This window comes from Aethalodelphis obliquidens, unplaced genomic scaffold, assembly GCF_003676395.1.
Source record: "Aethalodelphis obliquidens isolate GAN/ISIS:26980383/991018 unplaced genomic scaffold, ASM367639v1 scaffold66, whole genome shotgun sequence".
Taxonomy (NCBI): domain Eukaryota; kingdom Metazoa; phylum Chordata; class Mammalia; order Artiodactyla; family Delphinidae; genus Aethalodelphis; species Aethalodelphis obliquidens.
Window position 1 is genome coordinate 8,301,628 of NW_020838010.1, and position 23,460 is coordinate 8,325,087.

A 23,460-nucleotide genomic window follows, 5' to 3' on the forward strand; every position below is an offset into this window, starting at 1 on the left:
CATGCAAATGGAAATCAAAAGAAAGCTGGAGTAGCAATTCTCATATCAGACAAAATATACTTTAAAATAAAGACTATTACAAGAGACAAGGAAGGACAGTATATAATGATCAAGGGGTCAATCCAAGAAGAAGACATAACAATTGTAAATATCTATGCACCCAACATAGGAGCACCTCAATACATAAGGCAAATGCTAACAGCCATAAAACGGGAAATCAACAGTAACACAATTATAGTAGGTGACTTGAACACCCCACTTACACCAATGGGCAGATCATCCAAACAGAAAATAAGGAAACGCAAGCTTTAAATGACACATTAGTCCAGATGGACTTAACTGATATTTATAGGACATTCCATCAAAAAACAACAGAATACACTTTCTTCTCAAGTGCACATGGAACATTCTCCAGAATAGATCAGATCTTGGGTCACAAATGAAGCCTCAGTAAATTTAAGAAAATTGAAATTGTATCAAGCATCAATTCTGAACACAACGCTATGAGACTAGATATCAATTACAGGAAAGAAACTGTAAAAAATACAAACACATGGAGGATAACCAATATGCTACTAAACAACCAAGAGATCACTGAAGAAATCAAAGAGGAAATCAAAAAATACCTAGAAACAAATGACAATGAAAACATGATGACCCAAAACCTATGGGATGCAGCAAAAGCAGTTCTAAGAGGGAAGTTTATAGCAGTACAATGCTACCTTAAGAAACAAGAAAAATCTCAAATAAACAGCCTAATCTTACACCTAAAGCAATTAGAGAAATAAGAACAAGAAAACCCAAAGTTAGCAGAAGGAAAGAAATCATAAAGATCAGATCAGAAATAAATGAAAAAGAAATGAAGGAAACAATAGCAAAGATCAATAAAACTAAAAGCTGGTTCTTTGAGAAGATAAAATTGATAAACCACTAGCCAGCCTCATCAAGAAAAAAAGAGAGGAGACTCACATCAACAGAATTAGAAATAAAAAAGAAGTAACAACTGACCCTGCAGAAATACAAAGATTCATGAGAGAATACTACAAGCAACTATATGCCAATAAAACGGACAACCTGCAAGAAATTAATGCACAAATTCTTAGAAAAGCATAACCTTCCGAGACTGAACCAGGAAGAAATAGAAATATAAACAGACCAATCACAAGCCCTGAAATTGAGACTGTGATTAAAAATCTTCCAACAAACAAAAGCCCAGGACCACATGGTTTCACAGGTGAATTCTATCAAACATTTAGAGAAGAGCTAACACCTATCCTTCTCAAACTCTTGCAAAATATAGCAGAGGTAGGAACACTCCCAAACTCATTCTGTGAGGCCACCATCACCCTGATACCAAAGCCAGACAAAGATATCAGAAAAAAAGAAAACTACAGGCCAATATCACTGATGAACATAGATGCAAAAAAAAAATCCTCAACAAAATACTAGCAAACAGAATCCAACAGCACATTAAAAGGGTCATACACCATGATCAAGTGGGGTTTATCCCAGGAATGCAAGGATTCTTCAATATACTCAAATCAATCAAAGTGATACACCATATTAACAAACTGAAGGATAAAACAATATGGTAATCTCAATTGATGCAGGAAAAGCTTTTAACAAAATTCAACACCCATTTATAATAAAATCTCTCCAGAAAGTGGGCATAGAGGGAAACTACCTCAACATAATAAAAGCCATATATGACAAACCCACAGCCAACATCATTCTCAATGGTGAAAAACTGAAAGCATTTCCTCTAAGATCAGGAAAAAGACAAGGTTGCCCACTCTCACCACTATTATTCAACATAGTTTTGGAAGTTTTAGCCACAGCAATCAGAGAAGAAAAAGAAATTAAAGGAATCCAAATCAGAAAAGAAGTAAAATTGTCACTGTTTGCAGATGACATACTATACATAGAAAATCCTAAAGATGCTACTAGAAGAATACTAGAGCTAATCAATGAATATGGTAAAGTAGCAGGATACAAAATTAATGCACAGAAATCTCTTGCATTCCCATACACTAACAATGAAAAATCAGAAAGAGAAATCAAGGAAACACTCCCAATTACCATTGCAACAAAAAGAATAAAATGCGTAGGAATAAACCCATCTAAGAAGGCAAAAGACCTGTATGCAGAAAATTATAAGACACTGATGAAAGAAATCAAAGACAATACCCACAGATGGAAAGATATGCCATGTTCTTGGATTGGAAGAATCAACTTTGTGAAAATGACTATACTACCCAAAGCAATCTACAGATAGATTTAATGCAATCCCTATCAAATTACCAATATTATTCCACTTATAAAAATGTCTTCATATAGTTAAATATTACTAGTTTATATGATTTAATAGTTGCATAATATAGACAGTTCTCTATTGTTCAACATTTGTCTATTTTTCAACCACAATAAAAATGCTTTACTGAATATCCTTGTCTTATTTTTTATGAAGTGCAGTTTGTAGGTCAAAAGCCATTAACCTTTAAGATTATGTGATGCAAATTTTCCACATGCCTTCCCCAAAGTATGTTTACTTGCCCTTGACCTCTATTAGACTGCGATCTTCAAATATGTAGATCCAACACTTAACCTGGTACCCGTCACACAATAGATGCTTAATAAATATTTGTTGAATGATCAGGTAGATAGATCATGAGAAAAGAGAAAAAAGAAGACTGAGAAAAAGAGAGAGGGAAGGATGCATGCCCAACCTTGAACTGTGCTGAGAGTTGGCCCCCAGGCTACCTCTATGGTATCCTTTTTTTTTTTTCAGTTTTAATATTTTTTTTATTGAAGTATAGTTGATTTACAATGTTTTGTTAATTTCTGCTGTACAGCAAAGTGAGTGGTTATACATACATATATTCTTTTTTTTATATTCTTGTGGCATCTTTACCTACTAATGTACGAAGAAATGAGTGCTTCATTTAGTAGATCCTTTCTGGCGCGGGTGGAAACAAACAAAACTTGTTTCTCTGGGTCTGATTTCCTCCTACAATCAACCCTTATCTTATTCTTCCCCATGGATGCCACTCCAAACCTCCAAATTCCTCTTCCATTTTAACTCTCAAGTTTTGTCCCTGACTAGACCTACTTTTGCGTAAACAAAAAGACCTGATAATGAGCATTTTCAAACAAGAGCCATTTACCTCAGGACTGTATCTTTAGCAGCTCAAAGGACAAATGGAAATTTGAGATGATGGTTTTTCTTTAAGTAGAACTAGATAAATATTTCAGGTATGGCTTTCTAGCCTATGGCTAGGACAAACCTTAGGAATATTGTTTTCTTTTCCTTCCACTTACATGCAAAAACACCCAACGCTTTATTAAACAAGCAAGGTACATTTATCTTTGCAGTCAACCATGTCAAAAATTCTCTGCAGTTTCTACTTGTCCCACTTAGAAGAGGTAAATAGGAATAATTAGTGTTCAGCATCTGTAGCCTCCTTTTCTGTTTATTTGTTTGTTTTTTTTTTTCGGTACGCGGGCCTCTCACTGTCGCGGCCTCTCCCGTTGCGGAGCACAGGCTCCAGACGCGCAGGCTCAGCGGCCATGGCTCACGGGCCCAGCCGCTCCGCGGCATGTGGGATCCTCCCGGACCGGGGCACGAACCCGTGTCCCCTGCATCGGCAGGCGGACTCTCAACCACTGCGCCACCAGGGAAGCCCTGTAACCTCCTTTTCTTGCATCCTTTTCTCTGCCCAATGTCTTCCTGCTCTTCTCTCCCTCTCTCCCCAACTGGATCAAGGAAGGTTTCAATGATGGTACTGACCCTTGATTATTTGAATGGCTGATTTCCATTTTAGCTCCTTTGCTGCCTCGATCAGGCATTCAAATTTTAAGTCACTTATCTCCATGTGTGGCCTATCAGGTTTTTCCACATTAAAGGAATGTCAGGCCTCAGCAAGCAGATGAAGAGATGCATTTTAGATAATTGGGGACCCATAGACTCAATGAGGCTCTTAGGCTGGCTCTGTAATGAGTCCTCTTAGAGAACTAGTGTAGGGGAAAGAATTCAGAAATGATCACCTATGATCTCTCTCAATATGCCACACCCAGGAGGGAATGAGCTCCTTGTCAGCCCAACCTAGAATCCTCTTCCTGGTAGGTGCTGGCGCCAGAGAAGCTTGCAGCTTTTTGTCCTTGGCGTTCAGACCAGTAGCCTGCCTGAGGATATTTCTGTCTGGTAGCATCTGGGTGTAAGCCAATTATCCCTTATTGCCCTCTTCTCTAAGACTCCCAGACACATATTTCATATTTTCTGGCATTTTGATATTTAGTAAGTATTTAATAAGAGATTTATACTAGAACATTCTTACCTGATATCTTTAAAGGGAACCTTCACTTTGTATGTTACATGCACGTCTGAGAATGCAGTTTCTGACAAACTGAGCTGTAATCTTTCTAAGTAGATTTGTGGCCATAGTTTTGCTCCTTAAATGGTGGGATGAGTGTGTGCAGCTCTAGTGGATTCTGGAGGTAGATGGGCACTGAGAAATAGTCAAAAGCGAGGCTTGGGCCAAGGTTGTGGACTCCAGAAAAGAACCATTTTATTGTTCCTTGAGTGGTACCAGGTTGCGGACGAAAACTGCTGCTTTCTGTTTGAAAGGACCATTGCGTGTGATCTCTGAAAGTTACTCTGCAGCCCGCTGCTGAGGTGGGAGAGGTGGCCAGGGGAGCTAGTCACCCATGGGATTTTTCTGGAAAAAAAAATTACTGGCGATGCCTTTGAAAGGTTTCCTGTGCTGCTTTGTATTCTTTTCTTCACACTAGATTATCATAAAGGGATAGATGGGAGTGTTTTATTGTCTTGCTGCTGCATGCATTTTTTTACCTGTAGGAATAAATATAAAATCTAAACCATTAGGCTGTCTTTTATATGCTTCCAGTCTGAGTACTAGGACTGGGGTGTGGGAAGGTAGACACAACACTAACACTTCAACCACGTGTTTCTCAGAAATGTTTTTCAGTGTCCTCTGAAATTCTAATTAGAAGGCCACTGAGCTAAGAGTCAGACAGCTTACAAGGGGTAAAATTATGCTCCTCGCAACAATGGTATTAAGATCTACCATGTTGGGCTTCCCTGGTGGCACAGTGGTTGAGAGTCTGCCTGCCGATGTAGGGGACATGGGTTCGTGCCCTGTTCCGGGAAGATCCTACTATGCTGCGGAGCGGCTGGGCCCATGAGCCATGGCCGCTGAGCCTGCGCGTCTGGAGTCTGTGCTCCGCAACGGGAGAGGCCACAACAGTGAGAGGCCCGCGTACCGCAAAAAAAAAAAAAAAAAAAAGACCTACCTTGTTGATTAGGAGTTTGGGATTAACAGATATACACTACTATATATAAAATAGATAACCAGCAAGGACCTACTGTATAGCACAGAAAACTATACTTAATATTTTGTAATAAATAACCTGTAAGGGAAAAGAATCTAAAAAAGGATATATATATATATATATATATATATATTTATGTATAACCGAATCACTTTGCTGTACACCTGAAACTAACACAACATTGTAAATCAACCATACTTCAAAAGAAAAACAGATCTACAATACTGACCAAATATCTTAGTGGAATCCTCCACCAACATAGCAACTACTGCCTTTGTTCATTCATTCAGCAGATGAATTGAACACCCAGTGTGTGCCAGGCTCTATGCTTGGGATCCAAAGTGAGAGGAGGACAGTGCCCATGTTCATTTTCTGTGACTGCTGTAACAAATTCCTCCAAACTTAGTGACTTCAAACAACACGGATTTATTATCTTATAGTTTTGGAGATCAAAAGTCCTAAAAAATCTGTTGGCAGGGCTATGTTTCTTCTGGAGGCCCTAGGGGAGAATCTGTTTTCTTGCCTTTCCCACCTTCTAGAGGCCACCTATATTCCTCGGCTCATGGCGTCTTCCTCCATCTTCAGACCTAGCAGCATCACATATTCTCTCTTACCTGACCTCTGCTTCTATCCTTACACCTTCTATTTATTTATTTATTTATTTTTGGCGGCATTGGGTCCTCGTTGCTGCACACGGGCTTTTCTCTAGTTGCAGCGAGCGGGGGCTACTCTTCATTGCTGTGTGCGGGCTTCTCACTGTGGCGACTTCTCTTGTTGCGGAGCATGGGCTTCAGTAGTTGTGGCACGAGGGCTCAGTAGTTGTGGTGCATGGGCTTAGTTGCTCCGTGGCATGTGGGATCTTCCCAGACCAGGGCTCGAACCCGTGTCGCCTGCATTGGCAGGCGGATTCTTAACCACTGCGCCACCAGGGAAGTCCCCTTACACCTTCTTTCTATCTATATCTGACCATCCTGTCTCCTTCTTGTAAGAATGCTTGGTCCCACTTGGATAATTCAGGATAATCTCCCCATCTCAAGGCCCATAACCTTAAATGTATCTACAAAGTCCCTTTTGCCAGGTAAGGTAACATATTCAAAGGTTCTGGGGATTAGCCTATGGACATCTTGCTCTTGAGTTAGTTCATAATATAGCATATGATAGACACTAAACAGATTTTCATAATTAAATGTGATAAATTATAAGATAATCTCTATACAAGTTACTATGGGAACACAGAAGAGAAAACATCAGACTGCTCTGAGGAAGTGCTTTACACAGGAGGAGATGTTTATATTGAGTCTTAAAAGAAGATAAGGAGGGCTTCCCTGGTGGCGCAGTGGTTGAGAATCTGCCTGCTAATGCAGGGGACACGGGTTCGAGCCCTGGTCTGGGAAGATCCCACACGCCACAGAGCAACTAGGCCCGTGAGCCACAACTACTGAGCCTGCGCGTCTGGAGCCTGTGCTCCGCAACGAGAGGCCACAACAGTGAGAGGCCCGCGCACCGCGATGAAGAGTGACCCCTGCTTGCCACAACTAGAGAAAGCCCTCGCACAGAAATGAAGACCCAACACAGCCAAAAATAAATAAATAAACAAATGTGGGGTTTAAAGAAAAAAGAATATTAAAAAAAAAAAAAAGATAAGGAGTTCAGTAAATGAAGGAGGAAAGGCTATGGGAGGCGGAGTGAGAACCAGGTTTGAAAGAAAGCATGACTTTCTCAGGCAGCGAAGACCAATTCAGTGTGACTGAGGTATAGGAGGCCATGACAAAGGATGGGGCCAGAAAGGAAAGAGTTGGGTCTAGCTGAAGAAGGAATTTGCACCCATCTGCCGTAATAACAGGTTTGTATGTTATTTTCCTTTAGGCAGCAGGGAGCCATGGAAATAATAAGTGTTTCAGAAAGACCACACTGAATGTAATGTGGACAATGCTTGGCTGGAGGAGGAAAGGAATCACTGAAGGCAGGGAGGTTACTGTTCTTTGTAGTAAGATGTCTGTGAATAAATTGGCTATATCACCAGTATAAACATGGTTAAGGGCTTCCCTGGTGGTGCAGTGGTTGAGAATCCACCTGCCAATGCAGGGGACACGGGTTCGATCCCTGGCCCGGGAAGATCCCACATGCCGCGGAGCAACTAAGCCCGTGAGCCACAACTACTGAGCCTGTGCTCTAGAGCCCGCGAGCCACAACTACTGAGCCCACATGCTGCAACTACGGAAGCCCATGCGCCTAGAGCCCATGCTGTGCAACAAGAGAAGCCACCACAGTGAGAAGCCCACACACCGCAACAAAGGGTAGCCCCCGCTCGCTGCAACTAGAGAAAGCCTGTGTGAAGCAACGAAGACCCAATGCAGCCAAAAATAAATAAATTAAATAAATAAATTAAAAAAAAAAACATGGTTAAATCAACAAGCTGCCTTATTTGACTACTTTTCTATCTGTGGTAGGTTGAATAATGGCCCCCAAAGTTATAAGGTCCTGATACCTAGAACCTATAAATGTCACCTGATTTGGAAAAAAAGGGTCCCTGCAAATATGATTGAATTAAGGATCTTGAGATGGAGAGATTTTCCTGAACTATCTGGGTGGGCCCTAAATGAAATCACATGTACCCTTATAACAGGGAAGTAGAGGAAGATGACAGACAGAAGAGGAGGAGACAATGCGACCATGGGGGCAGAGATTGGAGTGATGTGGCCATAAGTCAAGGGATGCCAGCAGCCACCAGAAGCTGGAGGAGGCAAGGAACAGGTTCTACCCTAGATGCTCCAGGGGGCGCATGACCCTGCTAACACCTTGATTTTGGCTCAGTGAAACTGATTTTGGACTTCTGGTCTTCAGAATTGTTAGGGAATACATTGAGGGTTTTTTTAGCTACCAAATTTGTGGCACTTTACTCTGAATGGACACATCCCCTGATGCCCTAGATAGTCTTAGGGCACCATCACCCTCAGAAGTTTATCCCAACTTTAGTTTAAATGATGTACCTCTCCCAAATAGCTACCCTTTAAGTCTTCATAGTTAAGAGGTTAATGGGGGATATATGTTTCTATTTTACACAAATGGAGAAATTATTTTTTAGCTTTTAGTACAAGCCTTGTTATGCTCTATTTAAATATGTATTTTTAGAGTTTTATCTTAAGAAATCGAGATGATGTGTGAAGCAAAAACAAACAAAAGTATTAGCTGGGGTTGACGGATCAGCAAGCTTTCCCTGAAGGGTGGCACCATTCTGAGCTGACACTTTATTAGGAGAATATTTTGAAAAAGAACTTTAGCTCTCATGGTCCTTTGAAGAAGTTGCCGTTCTTGCAGGGGCAGCTATAGTGCCGTTCAGAAGAGAATCTTTCATGTGTGTGAAGTTTTCATGTATGCAAATCAGATTCCTGCTATATTTTATTTAATGGGTTGTAATTTTTTTTTTTTTTCTTATTAAAGTAGCACTGAATGGAGTTAAGCTGTGAATGAGAGGCAGGGAAGCAGATTATAAGGAGCCAGCGTCGTCAAGTCAAATAGAAGTTTTTCCAACTTCAGGGCTACTATTAACAAGTTGAGAAACTCAATTTATTCATCTGTGAAATGAGATTAATAACAGTACCTGCTTCACTAGGTTGTTGCAACAGTTAGGTGAAAAATAACATACACAGCACCTGCCATAGCTTTCGACACACACGAAACACTCAATGAATATTTGAGGTTATTAAAATTAGAGTCATAATGATGGTGATAGCCTTATGTTTGTTATCTGGCTAAGTGGGAAGATGACCGTTAGGAGCAGCATCTTGTAGAAAATTCTGGAAAAGTACAGATACTATGTTAGTAACTCAGTTTTGTTTTTTTTTTCTCGATTCAAACTTTATATTATATATAGATAGATAAGTAGATATAAATAGATATAGATATAGATTTTTTTTTTCTTGCAGTATGCGGGCCTCTCACTGTTGTGCCCTCTCCCGTTGTGGAGCACAGGCTCCGGATGCGCAGGCTCAGTGGCCATGGCTCACGGGCCCAGCCGCTCCGCGGCATGTAGGATCTTCCCGGACCAGGGCATGAACCCGTGTCCCCTGCATCGGCAGGCGGACTCTCAACCACAGCGCCACCAGGGAAGCCCCTATATTTTATATTTTTAAATGAGGACATATAGGCATTGTTGTATAGAATTCGAATTACTGTGGTGACAGCAATCCTCGTGCATTTACTGGCAATTCAGAAACTCTGAACCACTTTACCAGGAGATTTGATTTTCCAAAATGTCAGAGAATTCTTGGTAAAGTTCTGAATAACTGTGAGAACAAGCTTTCCTAGAATCACATCGTTGTTCTATTCCTGCAAAGTTCAGCATATCTTAAAGCCATATAGAAATAACTTGTGTGTAAAACAGAACAGAGTCAGATTCTCAGCTCTGAAAATCAGGAGCAGGTCCTTCCTAGGAAAGGCAGGCAGGCACAGGACAGTGTCTAAAACAATTGTCAAATACATAGTTATATAAGATCAGTGATTGTAATAGTATAACTCTAGACATGGGGAGACGCTACAAGAGGGAACCATTTCCTGGACCATAGCAGACTAGTAGGACAGACGACCCAGAGGCTTTGGGCTACTGAGTAACTCAGTTTTTTTTTTGTTTTGTTTTGTTTTTTTTGCGGTACGTGGGCCTCTCACTGTTGTGGCCTCTCCCGTTGCGGAGCACAGGTTCCGGACGTGCAGGCTCAGCGGCCATGGCTCACGGGCCCAGCCGCTCCGCAGCATGTGGGATCCTCCCGGACCAGGGCACGAACCCATGTCCCCTGCATCGGCAGGCGGACTCTCAACCACTGCGCCACCAGGGAAGCCCAGTAGCTCAGTTTTGAAGGTGGTGTTAAGCCCTGAGCTGATAGCCCTTGTGACTGCTTTGGTTCCAGGGGGATGCAGACCAGTCAGTAAGAACACCCTGTCCCTGATAAGAAGAAACACATGAAAAGAAGTAGGCCTGTCCTTTAATGATTAAGTTAACTTTACCTTGGAGGTGGTCAAAGCCAGCCAGCAAGGACTTGGTATGTTCATGACCAGTATAACAGGTATAACTATGAACAATACAAGACAGTTGTTCATGAAGTGCTAAATGCTAAATACATATTAAAGGCTATGATTGATCAGAGAAGGCCTGGAGTCATCAAAGGAAACGTAAGGAAATAAAAAATTAAGCTGGTTATTGAAGGAAGGGGAGGAATTGAGTGGAGCAGGGGAGTTTAGAAGGAAGGGGAACACTTCAGCCAGGAACCATGACATGAGTCAAAGTAAAGCATCACAGTGGTCCTGACACCACTAGCTTGTACAGGTACTCCACTAACTCCCTCCACCCCAATTCCTTTCTAGCCAAAATAAAGCAGTCATTAGTCTCTGAATTCACCCTTAGCTTTCCTGCCTCTGTATGTTTGCCAACACTGCTCTGAAATCCTGTCCATCTCTCAAAGTCTGTTGTCAGTCCTGCTTCTTTTGTGAAGGCTTTCCTTATCACAAGATGATGTGTTCTTACTATCCTTACTATAAGGTCCCCATAGTATCTTGGGTGGTCCTGTCTAATGCTACTAATAACACTTGGCTTCAAATTAGAGCTCTTTGTATAATTGTTTATGAGTTCCTTGAGGGCAGGGATTGGAACTTATTCGTCTTCACACACTTTGGAACAACATGCAGAGAGCTTGGGCATACTGATGCTCTCAAATTTTTAATACTGAACTGAAGGGTGTTGATCTCTATGTTCCTTGAGAACTCCCCAAACTGGAGTGGAAATGATACTCACTACATATATCCGAATAATGTTGGAACTGGAGAGCCCTGTAATTTATCCAAATACTTTATGTCTTCTACCCTACTTCCTGGTTTGCTTGTTTATGATGAGGTGTAGCTCATCGCTGGGTATATAGTAGGTGCTTTAATAATATAATGAAAAAGTGATAATTCTCAACTGATCTATTTACAAACTGCTACCAAACATGACATGTACAAACACAGATAAAAATTCTTTATTCAGTGATTCAAATTATGATGGCAATTAGAATTTTGTACTAAAAAATCACTTTTTGTATTAAGCTCTAAAACTTCCTTTCTTTACACTTAAGCAGGTGCTGATTAGAAATTTACAGATCTTCTTTAGAAGCAGGTTAGGTTCTCCATATGGGCAGTAATACATACATTTATATATTTCTGGCATGATTGTTTTTATTCATTTTTCTTTCTCATTGATTATAAAAGCTATGAGGGCAACCGATCCATCCTCCACTTTTTTATAACCAGCTATACTCAGGTGTATAGCGACCCACCTGCTCGTTCTCAGCACTCAGTAAATACTAAGTTACTAAAACACAGTGACCTTAAGAGGGTTATGGTGACAGAAACATTTGGTGAGAATTGTTAGGCAGTAGAGCCTGGTTCTTTTAAAGAGAGAAAGTAAAGAGCGAGACAATTTTAGAGGATTGATTCTGAAGCCTAGTTGTCTGTGTTGTAGATAAACTGGCAATTTTCTTTTAATCTCATTAGATTCTATCAAATAAAAACATATTTCTCACAGTTCTTCGTGTTTGTTAATGAGAGTTAAGTAGAATCATCTCCAGTCCCTCTTCCCTGATTGTTGCTGTTTTCAGGCTACATAAATCCTGCATTGATTACTTGTCTATGGCTTGGTCCACAATTATGGAATTTTTTATCTTGCATAATAAATCTAGAAAAGGGCCTTAGTTTTCTTTAGGCATTGGATTCTAAATGGCAAAGCAGATTATCCCTCAATGATAGTTATTTCACATAGTTGACTATATTATTTTTCAAGGATCTGCTGTGTTTTGCCCCTCAGCAAAATACATAATCCCTGCCACCCAATAAAAAACTTAATGGGTAAAGTACAAATTCCATTTTGTCTTTGGAGACGTCTAATGCTGAATACATGAAGCTTAAGAGAAAGGTCAGTAAGAAAATACCTATCTCAAAAAAAAAAGACAATTGCTGTGTCTATATAGAAAAGCATCATATGAACCAATTTCACTGCAAAGTGAGCTATTTAATAAGCCAGGAGATGTATCCTCAGTAAAAGAAAACACACACTTACTCACAGCTGTTCATTGTCATCAGTTCTTAAACTGGAGTATCATTTGTAACTCTCCATGTTTTACAGATTAGTTAGATAATAAAAGATTCCTGCTGATATCTTCCCAAGTATTTCTTTCTACTTATATCCCTAACTATGGTTAAACTAAATGAAAATAATACATTTGAAACTGAAGTTTTTATTAATTGATTTTTAACAAAGGCAATTTCTGGATGATACCAAATGGAAAGGCCTAAATCTCATCTCACATCTCTCTCTCTTTCTCTCTCTCTCTCACACACACATACACACACACACACCGTGAGTCTATATATTTTGTCTAACTAAGACTAACCACCAGATTTTCTAATTGGATTTTTCAGATGACAACTGAAATCTGAATTGTGTAGAACCAGCATTTGCCAGTGAACTGTATTCATTTTTACTTTGCAACTGACAGACCCGTGGAGTGAGCTTTGAGGCATATTTAGAAGAGCATACTAGTCTCTACTCCACTTTCTGCCTCTTGGCATTTCTTACTATAGGTTTTAAGGGCTCCAAGTATTCAAAGTGGCAAAAGAAGGCCAGAATCCACCCAGGAATAATACAATAGGACTCCGATTCCAATTGTTTAGGATTTGGGGATGGGAGCTGTGATTGAAAGGATTAGCACTCTAGACCATGCTTCTAGAGTTTCTTCAGTGACTATAGACCTTCCTACTCTTACCAAACAGAAATTGCCCTTGCTCTCCGCAGGGACTCTGAGCTCCTGAATTGCCACCCTGGTCTTTTCCTTTGGAAGGTAACATACCAGGCTTACTGAGAAATAATCACATCAGTCTGGTAGCAGAAGAAGCTGTCATTACTCACTATGCTAATGAAAATTATGATGACACCAAGACAGACTTCCTGGAAAACCGAATTATGCAACAGCAGTATAGCAGAAAGCAATTTGAAGGATAATGTTTACTGTCAAGCATCAGGAAACAAACAGTTTCAGCAGGTGATTGAATGCTCCCTAAGAACTGGAAACATTTGATCACCATAAAAGCACCTTATTGTAAATATTCTCAACTCTGAATGGTATTACATCCCATGACACAAAAAAGAGCATGCAATAAAATACACTTAAACCTTTCTTTCAGTCCATTCATGATCCAAGGTTGAGTTCTATTTTCTCAACCCTGGCTCACAAGTCACTTACTAGCTATAAAAACTTGGGCAAATTGGTTTGAGTCTCAGCTTCATTATCTGTAAAATGAGGATAATAACAATGGTTCTACCTAGCTGGCAGTTTTATTTTTAGCATCAAATAAAAGAATTGATGTAAAGGTACTTTGTAATAATACCATGATGGAATTACTTTCTTTACAGCTGAGCCTCATATCTGTGACTGTGAACCTTCCTTTATGGAGAAGGTAAGGGAAAGGAGGCTTATTCCCCCTCTCCACTGATATCCCCATTTTCAAGTTTATAGCCGCCTGTGCAAAGGAATAGAATGAGAATACCTTGCAAAATCTGATTGTAATAATCAGCAAATCAAGAAGCATTGGTTCGTCACTTAATCTGAGATAGCTCTATGGAAATAAAGAACAATGGTAAAATACAATCTCTATTCTTAAGACGTTTGTAGTCTCCATGGGGCGGGGCAAAAGGAACGCATGCTAAGCTAGTGGTTCTCAAAGTAGGGTCTAAGGACCCCTGGAAACCTCCAAGAACATTTTAGGGTATCTAAAATGTCCATGCAATTTTCATTATAATACTAAGACATTATCTGCATTTTTCAATCTTGATCTTTCACAAGCGTACAGTGTAGTTTTCCAGAGGCTACATGACGTGCAATACAGATCGCATGCAGAAACATATATAAGAATCCAGCTGTGTTCTATTAAGCCAGATGTCAGAGATTTTTTTAAAAATGTAAAACAATGCCATTCTTCTCACTAACTTTCTTTCTTTTGGAAAATGTTTTCATAAAAAATATGTTATTTATGTTAACATGTAATGTGTTTATTATTGTTACTTGAAATGAAATAAACATCTTTTAAAATTCCAGTTTTAAGTATAAATATGGTAAATATTAAAAGATTCAACCCATATAAACAAATCTTTTTTTATCACATTTTTAAAATTAATTTGTACTGGAGTATAGTTGATTTACAATGTTGTGTTAGTTTCTGCTTTACAGCAAAGTGAATCAGTTATACATATCCATATATCAACTCCTTTTTAGATTCGTTTCCCATATAGGCCATTACAGAGTACTGAGTAGAGTTCCCTGTGCTATATGGTAAGTTCTCATTAGTTACCTGTTTTATATAGTGTGTATATGTCAATTCCAATCTCCCAATTTAATCCCTTCCCCCTTTCCCCCTTGGTAAACATAAGTTTGTTTTCTACATCTGTGACTCTATTTCTGTTTTGTAAATAGGTTCATTTGTATAATTTTTTTAGATTCCACATATAAGCGATACCATATGATATTTGTCTTTCTCCGTTTGCCTTACTTTACTTGGTATGACAATCTCTAGGTCCATCCATGTCACTGCAAATGGCATTATTCTGTTCTTTTTTATGGTTGAATAATATTCCATTTGTACCACATCAGCAAAGCTTTACTGGGGGGACGGGGCTCTATAATTTTAAGAGTTCTGAGGGGTCCTGAGACTAAAATATTTGAACACTACTACACTAAACAATACAATCTAAGCACTAATCTATGTGCTGCTGACTGTGAGAGTCCCTTAGGACATTGCTATTCAAAGTATGGTCCATGGACCACAGAGTTAGCCTCACCCAGGAGCTTATTAGAATACGAATTTCAAGTTATCTGCCTTTTAACAAGAGCTACCATCCTCCCATTGATTCATGTACACATTTAAAGTTTGAGGAGTATTGGGCTAGATGATACAGGGAAAGTTTCAAAGAAGAAGTAGCTTTGCATAAACACAGGCAGAGGATCAAGTCTACAAATTCAAGCTTTGCACACTAGCCAATAGTCTAGACCACTGGTCTCTAATCCTGTCTGATCATTTGCATCACTTGGGGGATTTTGTAAAAATCTACAATTCCTAATGAGAATTGGCATGTTTTTTGTAGAAGGGTGTTTGGCAATATTCATTCAAATAAAAAATTCACATACCTTTTGGTCAGAAAATTCTATTTCTAGGGATTTATACTATGTAGACACTTGCACATGTGCAAATATCTTAAGTATGAGAATATTCACTGTAGCATTTTGTAATTGCAAAAACATGGGGAAGAAAATCTAAATCTCCAGCAGTGGAAGACTTTTTAAATATATTGTTGCTTATCCAAACAATGGAATGCCGTGCAACTGTAAAAAAAAAAAAAAGTGGTATTCCTTTGTGTAATAATATGGAACAATTTCAAAACATTATGGGAAGAGATAAAGCAAAGTGCAAAGTAGTATGTATAGCTTGTTACTCTGTAAAAAACTGATATATACACGCATATTTGCTTGAATATACAGAAGTTGTTTTCATAAAATACTCAAGAAACCGGTACCTGTATACTCACTAAACTGATAACTGTGGTTTCCTCAGGATAGGGGGGCTAGAGGAGAGGAGTGAACAAGATTACTTTTTATTGGATACCAACAATTGTATTTGTATCTTGTGAATTTAGAACCATATTTATGCATTGCCAATTACAAATAAATAAACAAATCCCTAGGTGATTAAATTCTGATTTAGCAGGGCAAGGTGGGGCTCATAAATGTGTATTTGGAGGAAAAATACAAGCTCCTGGAGTGATTCTGAGGGACAGTCTGGTTTGGGAAGTCTTAAACTTATTGACAGTCACTCAGAACTCTCTTCCCCATGAGCACATCACTGTGGGAAATAAAAGGGAATGTGCATACTCTTCCCTTCTCTCCCTATCAATGGTAATGCCCATCTCTCCCAGAAAATAAGAATTTTAGCCCAACCCACTTTGAAAACAGGGACTGGTGGAGGGTAGGAAGTAATCACCAGATGTGTTCTATTTGAATTTGTACAAGCTTTTATTGCAATTTTTTGGCCCCTATCTTCAGGTGTAAAACAAAATATACTATTTTGTAAAAGTTGTTTTCTAATAAAAAAATCTAATATTTATTATGTGTAGAGATGTAAAGACTTGGGAGGAAAGAGGTTACTTTTTCAAAAAATTGTCATTGTACAAAACATTTTTCAGATGTTCTTCCCCTCCCTCCCAGTCCTTACATTATTCATTTCACCCACCTAGGAAGAAGGATACCAATGTACTTTTATTGAGACAGAGGATGAATGTATGGGGAATTGGCTTAAGTCTATGCACCTATGTGTTTTTATGTGTATATAAGCATATACATGTCAAAGTTTATAACTTTCAACTCAGAGGTACAAGATGTAGCTTTATTTTCTATAACACTCCTTCTTGCTCTGGAAGCCCCATCCCTATAACTATAAAGAGAATGACTTCATTTGGAATCAAGGGTGGTAGACTGTTGTCCTCCCTCAAACAGTAGGAGTCCAGATGCAAACTTGCTCAGTTTAGCAAAGCTTCCCCATTGTTCCGTAAGCTTGGGTCACATTATAGCTCATCAAGATTTTCCTATTTCATTAAGTTGAGCGGCTATCAGTAGACATAATTTATTATCACTTTAAAATGCCTCTCACTTTTCTCCCAGTTTATAAGTAGGATCTTTTTAATCTGGGAGTATTTGTCTGATCTATTGATTCTTGACAAATGAGAGAAATGCAAATGGAAGGATGTTCAGCAGATTGTTAACAAGGTGCTCTGAGTGCACAAGGAGATAAGAAGGGTCCCCCTCAGGACTGACTGTCCAGATTGAGGTCATAGTGGAAGGTCATAAATTCTCATTATCTCTCTGGTTGTTATGGTGATAAGAAGGTGCTGACCTGGAAAGGGGTTATGCAATTTTACAATGGGAACATGAAGTTTTCTCTAAGCCTTTTGAAAATTTTGTTTTGTTTTTTTATTTAAGTATAGTTGATTTACAGTATTTCAGGTATACAGCAAAGTGATTCAGTTTTATATATATATATATATATTCTTTTTCAGATTCCTTTCCATTATAGTTTATTACAGGATATTGAGTATAGTTCCCTGTGCTATGTAGTAGGACCTTGTTGTTTATCTGTTTTATATATAGTAGTGTGTATCTGTTAATCCCAAATTCCCAATTTATCCCTCCCTCCCCCCCTTTCCCCTTTGGTAACCATAGTTTGTTTTCTATGTCTGTGAGTCTGTTTCTGTTTTGTATCATTTTTTAAGATTCCACATATAAATGATATCATATGATATTTTTCTTTCTCTGTCTGACTTCCTTCACTTAGTGTGATCATGTCTAGGTCTATCCATGTTGCTGCAAATGGCATTATTTCATTCTTTTTTTTATCAAGCCTTTTTTTTTTTTTTTTTTTTGCGGTATGCGGGCCTGTCACTGTTGTGGCCTCTCCCGTTGCAGAGCACAGGCTCCGGACGCGCAGGCTTAGTGGCCATGGCCCACGGGCCCAGCCGCTCCGTGGCATGTGGGATCTTCCCGGACCGGGGCACGAACCCGTGTCCCCTGCATCGGCAGGCGGACTCTCAACCACTGCGCCACCAGGGAAGCCCTCAAAGTATTTTAAGTTGAGTTCAGATGAATAAAAATTGAGGCACAGAGAATTAAATATATTGTCTTAGTCAAATAAATAGCAGATGGTGGAGCAGGTATGTGAATTCAGGAAGTCTTGGCTCTGAAATCTGTCCTCTTAATCATTACTTTCTACACAGGTTCATAAAACTTTTTCTGTGAGGACCAGATAGTAAATATTTTAGGCCTTTCTGGCCACACAGTGCCTGTCAAAACTATTCAACTTTGCTGTCGTAGTGAGAAAGCAGCCAGAGATATTATGTGAAAGAATGGATGTGGCTGTGTTCCAATAAAGCTTTATTTATGGACATGGAAATTTGAATTTCATGGAATTTCCATGTGTCATGAAATATTCTGCTTCTTTGGATATTTTTACCAGTGATGCAAAAATATAAAAAACATTCTTTTTTTTTTTTTTTTTCTTGGCCCTACTGCACGGCATGTGGGATCTTAGTTCCCTGACCAGGGACTGAACCTGAGCTGCCTGCAGTGGAAGCATGGAGTCTTAACCACTGGACCACCAGGGAAGTCCCTAAAAACCATTCTTACTTGCAGACCATATACAACATCAGAGGGCACTAGGCCAAGTTTGGCACATTGGCTGATTCTGGCCCATAGCCTATAATTGGCTGACCCTATTTCTCTACCGCCACTCAGTAGAGTTCATATAAATGATCAATAAACACATGGAAATACGTTTCATGTGTTTATTAGAAATAAAAGGAGTGTCAACAAAAAACAAGGTATCATGAAATACTCATCAAATTGAAACAGATTAAAGGAGGAGATGTAATTAGCATAAGCTTTCTGGTGGGGGCAGGAAACACTTTGACAGTATGATAAAAACTGTGAATGTGTGTACACTTTGACCTAGCAGTTCCACGCCTAAGTGTTATCCCAAAGAAGAAATTAGGTGCACAAAGATGTGTGTAAAAGTATGTTTTGTGGATCTTTGTTTATAATAGAGAAAAAGCAGGAGCAGGAGATATCCTAAACATTCCTTATACAAGATTATTTAAATAAATTATGGTACAACGTTACAGTGGAATAATATCTATTTTATTTATTTATTTATTTATTTATCTATGTGGCTCCGCCGGGTGTTCATGCAGCACACAGGATCTTCATTGCTGTGTGCGGGATCTTCGTTGCAGCATACGGGATCTTTAGTTGTGGCATGTGGGATCTAGTTCCCTGACCAGGGATCGAACCCAGGTCCCCTGCATTGGGAGCGCAGAGTCTTAGCCACTGGACCACCAGGGAAGTCTCAGTAATATCTATTTTAAATGATCAATATTTACTGATATAAAAAAATTTTCCATATTATATATATATTATTGCAGGAAACGTCAGGTTACAAAAGAACACGTGTAGGGTAATCTTTTTTGGTTCATGGCTTTTTATACATGCCAATAGAGATGTTGGCAGGTCTGTTCATTGAAGTGTTCATAGTGATCATCTCTAGGCAGTTAAGTTTGGGGTGATTGTGTTTTTTGGAGGGAGCAGGGTGAATTTTTTTCCGTAAACTGTTTTGTGTTGCTTCAGTTTTTAACCATAATATCTATTATCTTTAGAGAAAAATCAAGGTAAACTTATTTTTGTTTGGAACAATAGTAGTAAGGTTGGATATGAAACATCTGTTATACATTTTTTGATGCATAACTTACAACCTATAGTCACATCATGCACCTCATTTCTGCCTCCAGGCTTTAGTGCTCCTCTCTTCTCCATCATTTGTTTCACTGCTTTACTAAGAAGCCTTAAAGCCATGTTGTGTTGTGTTTTCCCATCCGTCTTCATTGTCTCACTACTTCCATGCTCAATAAACTAATTTATTGGTTCCTTCTACTGGCCGGGTAGAAATCCCTCCCCCTGCCAGTTCTCTGGTGCTGGGGTAAGATTGCAAAGACTTTTTCTTATAGATATAGGGAATAAAAGAGAGAGGATCTGATCATCATTACTCTCCAATGTTACTTCTAGAATCCTCTCTATCTGCCTTACAATTCTTTTTAAGTCATTTTGCTACTGTCTTTTGGCCCCCAGAAATGATTATATCCTCCCCAAGGGCTTCAGCACTTGGCTCAGATATTTCTCCTCCATTCTGAAACACAGCTTCCCCTCTGATGCCCTGGAAATTTCTGTGCTGGTTCCTAAAGATTGATTCCTTAAACATTGCCATGGTTTTGCATCCTCCCCAAGTAGCAGATACATTTGAGGTTTCCATTGGCCCAGGATACTCTAAGGCTGGGCTATGTCTATTCCAGAATGAAACTTAACACTCTCCCCTGAGGTGGATTCTGTATTGAACTACCCTTTCACCTTAGGATCCTTGGGCTCCAGTAGTGACTTGGTATATCCTGGATTTCTGCTGGCTTCTGCAGATCATTGGGAGGTACCAATCTCTGTTTTGGTTCAAGCCTGATTGGTGTCTGAAGGAAGATGATAAATACAGGTGAGGAGAGTGGTGGTGAGAGAACTTGCCCTGTACTTGACCGTATTTGATTTGCTACAAAACATGCCAACTGTGAGATTTGGTTTCCAACTCCATCTTGTCTTAACTTTCCCTACATTGTCCCTCTTCTCATTTAGCATTATCTTTGATGCCCTTAAAATCCATTTCAATGAAGTATCAGAGATTTTTCTGTGCTTATCATTGATCCTTGTTTGCTTCTGTAAAAAATATGTATATGACAAAACCAAACCAGAAAGACTGGCTGATGTGGAAGGCCTACTATATAATAATATAACATCACTGTAGAAAATGTTTCATGGAAAATGTAGTTGGAAAATTCCTGAGAACTGTCATAGCTAATGACTCCAACATGATTTGCTTTCCTTACATGAAATGGTGATGCACGAGGATTGGTAATCCATGCTGAAAGTGATTGTGTACAGCAGTGGGGAAATGACAGTGACCACCTAGCACTGTTCTTTGGTGACCTCCTGTCTTCTATCAGCTGTTAATGGCCATTCAGAAAGAGAGATGAAATTGCACCGGTGCGAGATCACCTGGGCTTTGTCACAAGCACAGGAGGAAGCGCTGGGGAGATCCTGAGTCTGAGCCATTTGAAAGAGGTTATACATGCTTGTCATGTCCTACCTGCTGGAGCTGAGAAGGAATGTGTAATCTGACATAGGAGCCTGTTTTCTCCTGTGGTCTTACATTTACACCCCAGGAGAATAAGTATGTGTGTTAATGGTATCATATGATAAGACCCTGAGGATCAAAATCTTCCCTACTGGTGCCTAGAATTCCACCATTAGTGATCCATTTCTTTGTTTTAAACAATCATTTCCATGCAGAGTTCATTTTAAATAAAACCGTTCCTGGGAAGGAAAACGCACAACGTCATAAATACTTTTTTGTTTGTTTGTTTGTTTGTTTTTGCGGTACGTGGGCCTCTCACTGTTGTGGCCTCTCCCGTTGCGGAGCACAGGCTCCTGACGTGCAGGTTCAGCGGCCATGGCTCACGGGCCCAGCCGCTCCGTGGCATGTGGGATCTTCCCGGACCGGGGCACGAACCCGTGTCCCCTGCCTTGGCAGGCGGACTCTTAACCACTGCGCCACCAGGGAAACACCATAAATACTTATTTTGAATTTACTAATTAATGTACCCAAACAGTCATCCCTTAAAAATGGGGAGAAAAATAGAGGCTTGCTGCTATACATTAGACACTGTTAGTTACCTGGGGTAGAATGATTACCCAATCTGTAACCTCAAGGAACACAGTCCTGTGAAGAAAGAGAGAGAATGACTAATTCAACATAGGGTGTTAAGGACGAGATTAATATGGGTTCACAGTCATTTTTACTTAAAATTATATTAATAAGCAAAGATAATCTTTACCTTCTTCAGTTTTGCTCATTTCCCAATGGCTTGAGGACAGTCATCTATTCCCCGACTGCAGACACATTTGTAGCAACGTGATGCTTTCCTGCTCCTTAATAACTAAACTGATTCTCTCATTTGCCGGGATTTATGAAAAGAGACATTGTAGAGTCCAAGACTTGGAAGGGATTTCAGAGGTCACTTAGTAAAATTTATAATCCCATGCAAGGATTCCATTTAAGACAGCTTCAAAAAGCACCTTTGCTTGAATAATTTTAGTGATTGGAAACCCCCTTCTTCCAAAAACAAAAAACAAAAACAAACATACAAAACCCTTATGACCCACCTTTATTCTTTAGATCAGGACAGATTAATTTTTTTAAAACTTAAAAAAGTTAACGATTACATGTAAATAATAATTTAATTCACTTATATAACCTAGAAGCAAAAACATAAAAAATTAGACGGACAGGATACGGTTAAAAAATTCCCATCTTAAACCTTCCTTATAGGCAAAGAACATAATAAATTTCTTTTCCATTAGACTATTTGAAAACCAAAAGAACTCAAACTTGGTATCCTGAGTTCAAATAATGAAAACGTTCCAGTGTAGGCATATGTACATAGTTACATGTAAAAGGATTTGAAATGCATCATTATTTATCTCTTGTTAGTTTCATCTTGTGTTGCACCTCAGCATCTTCAGGGCCCCAAACATTGTAGACAGAGCTATTTTTAAATGATCTACTGTGCCTCGATAAATAATGGGTTTGGAGGACAGTCTGATTTTCACCATGAAATTTGGAAGATAGGGAACTGAAAGCGTAGTCATTTCTTTGAAATGCTATGTGGAATCTCTCAACCCTTGAGCAAGGTACCCACTCCAAAAGAAAACAAAAACCCATTTTAACTAATCCTAATAAAAAAAACAAAAGTATTTATCTTTGGCAGATGCAGAAAGCATTATATTCTCTTTCACAAGGATTTTTTTTACAATGACTCAATTATGTAATTATATGTTATAGCTGATTACATGCACTTACACTGATTATGTAATAAAGCATAATTACACTAATTATATAAACAGATGATCAACTAAAAATCAATTTTATCCTAGAACCCAAGGATATGCTCAGATAACAAAGGTAAGAGATTATTTTCGTGAAACTACCAATTCACAATAGTCTTTAATATTCTCTGACCATTAACATTATAGGGGCTTAGTGTGTAACTTTTTCTGGCCTTTCCAAACCTATTCATCCTATTCTAACTTTTGAAACTCCAGACCTCTTGGTAACAGCCAAGAAGGTGCTCTGTATTCAGATATGTGTTCAAAGTAAAATGAGCAGAGAATTTGCATGAAATCTTGCTGTGGAGAATGGACCTAAGTCAGGAAAAGAACTCCAGATGTACTCAGCTTTATGAAATCACTATGTTCCTAAAAAGTTACATAGATATTTATTTTCCTTAAGGACAAAATGGCTTTGGAATAACACTGCTGGCTGATTTTCAACTGGCAATGCTGGCCATACTCAAACTGTTCCATGGGAGAAACTTACAGAGGATAAGACAGGCAGATG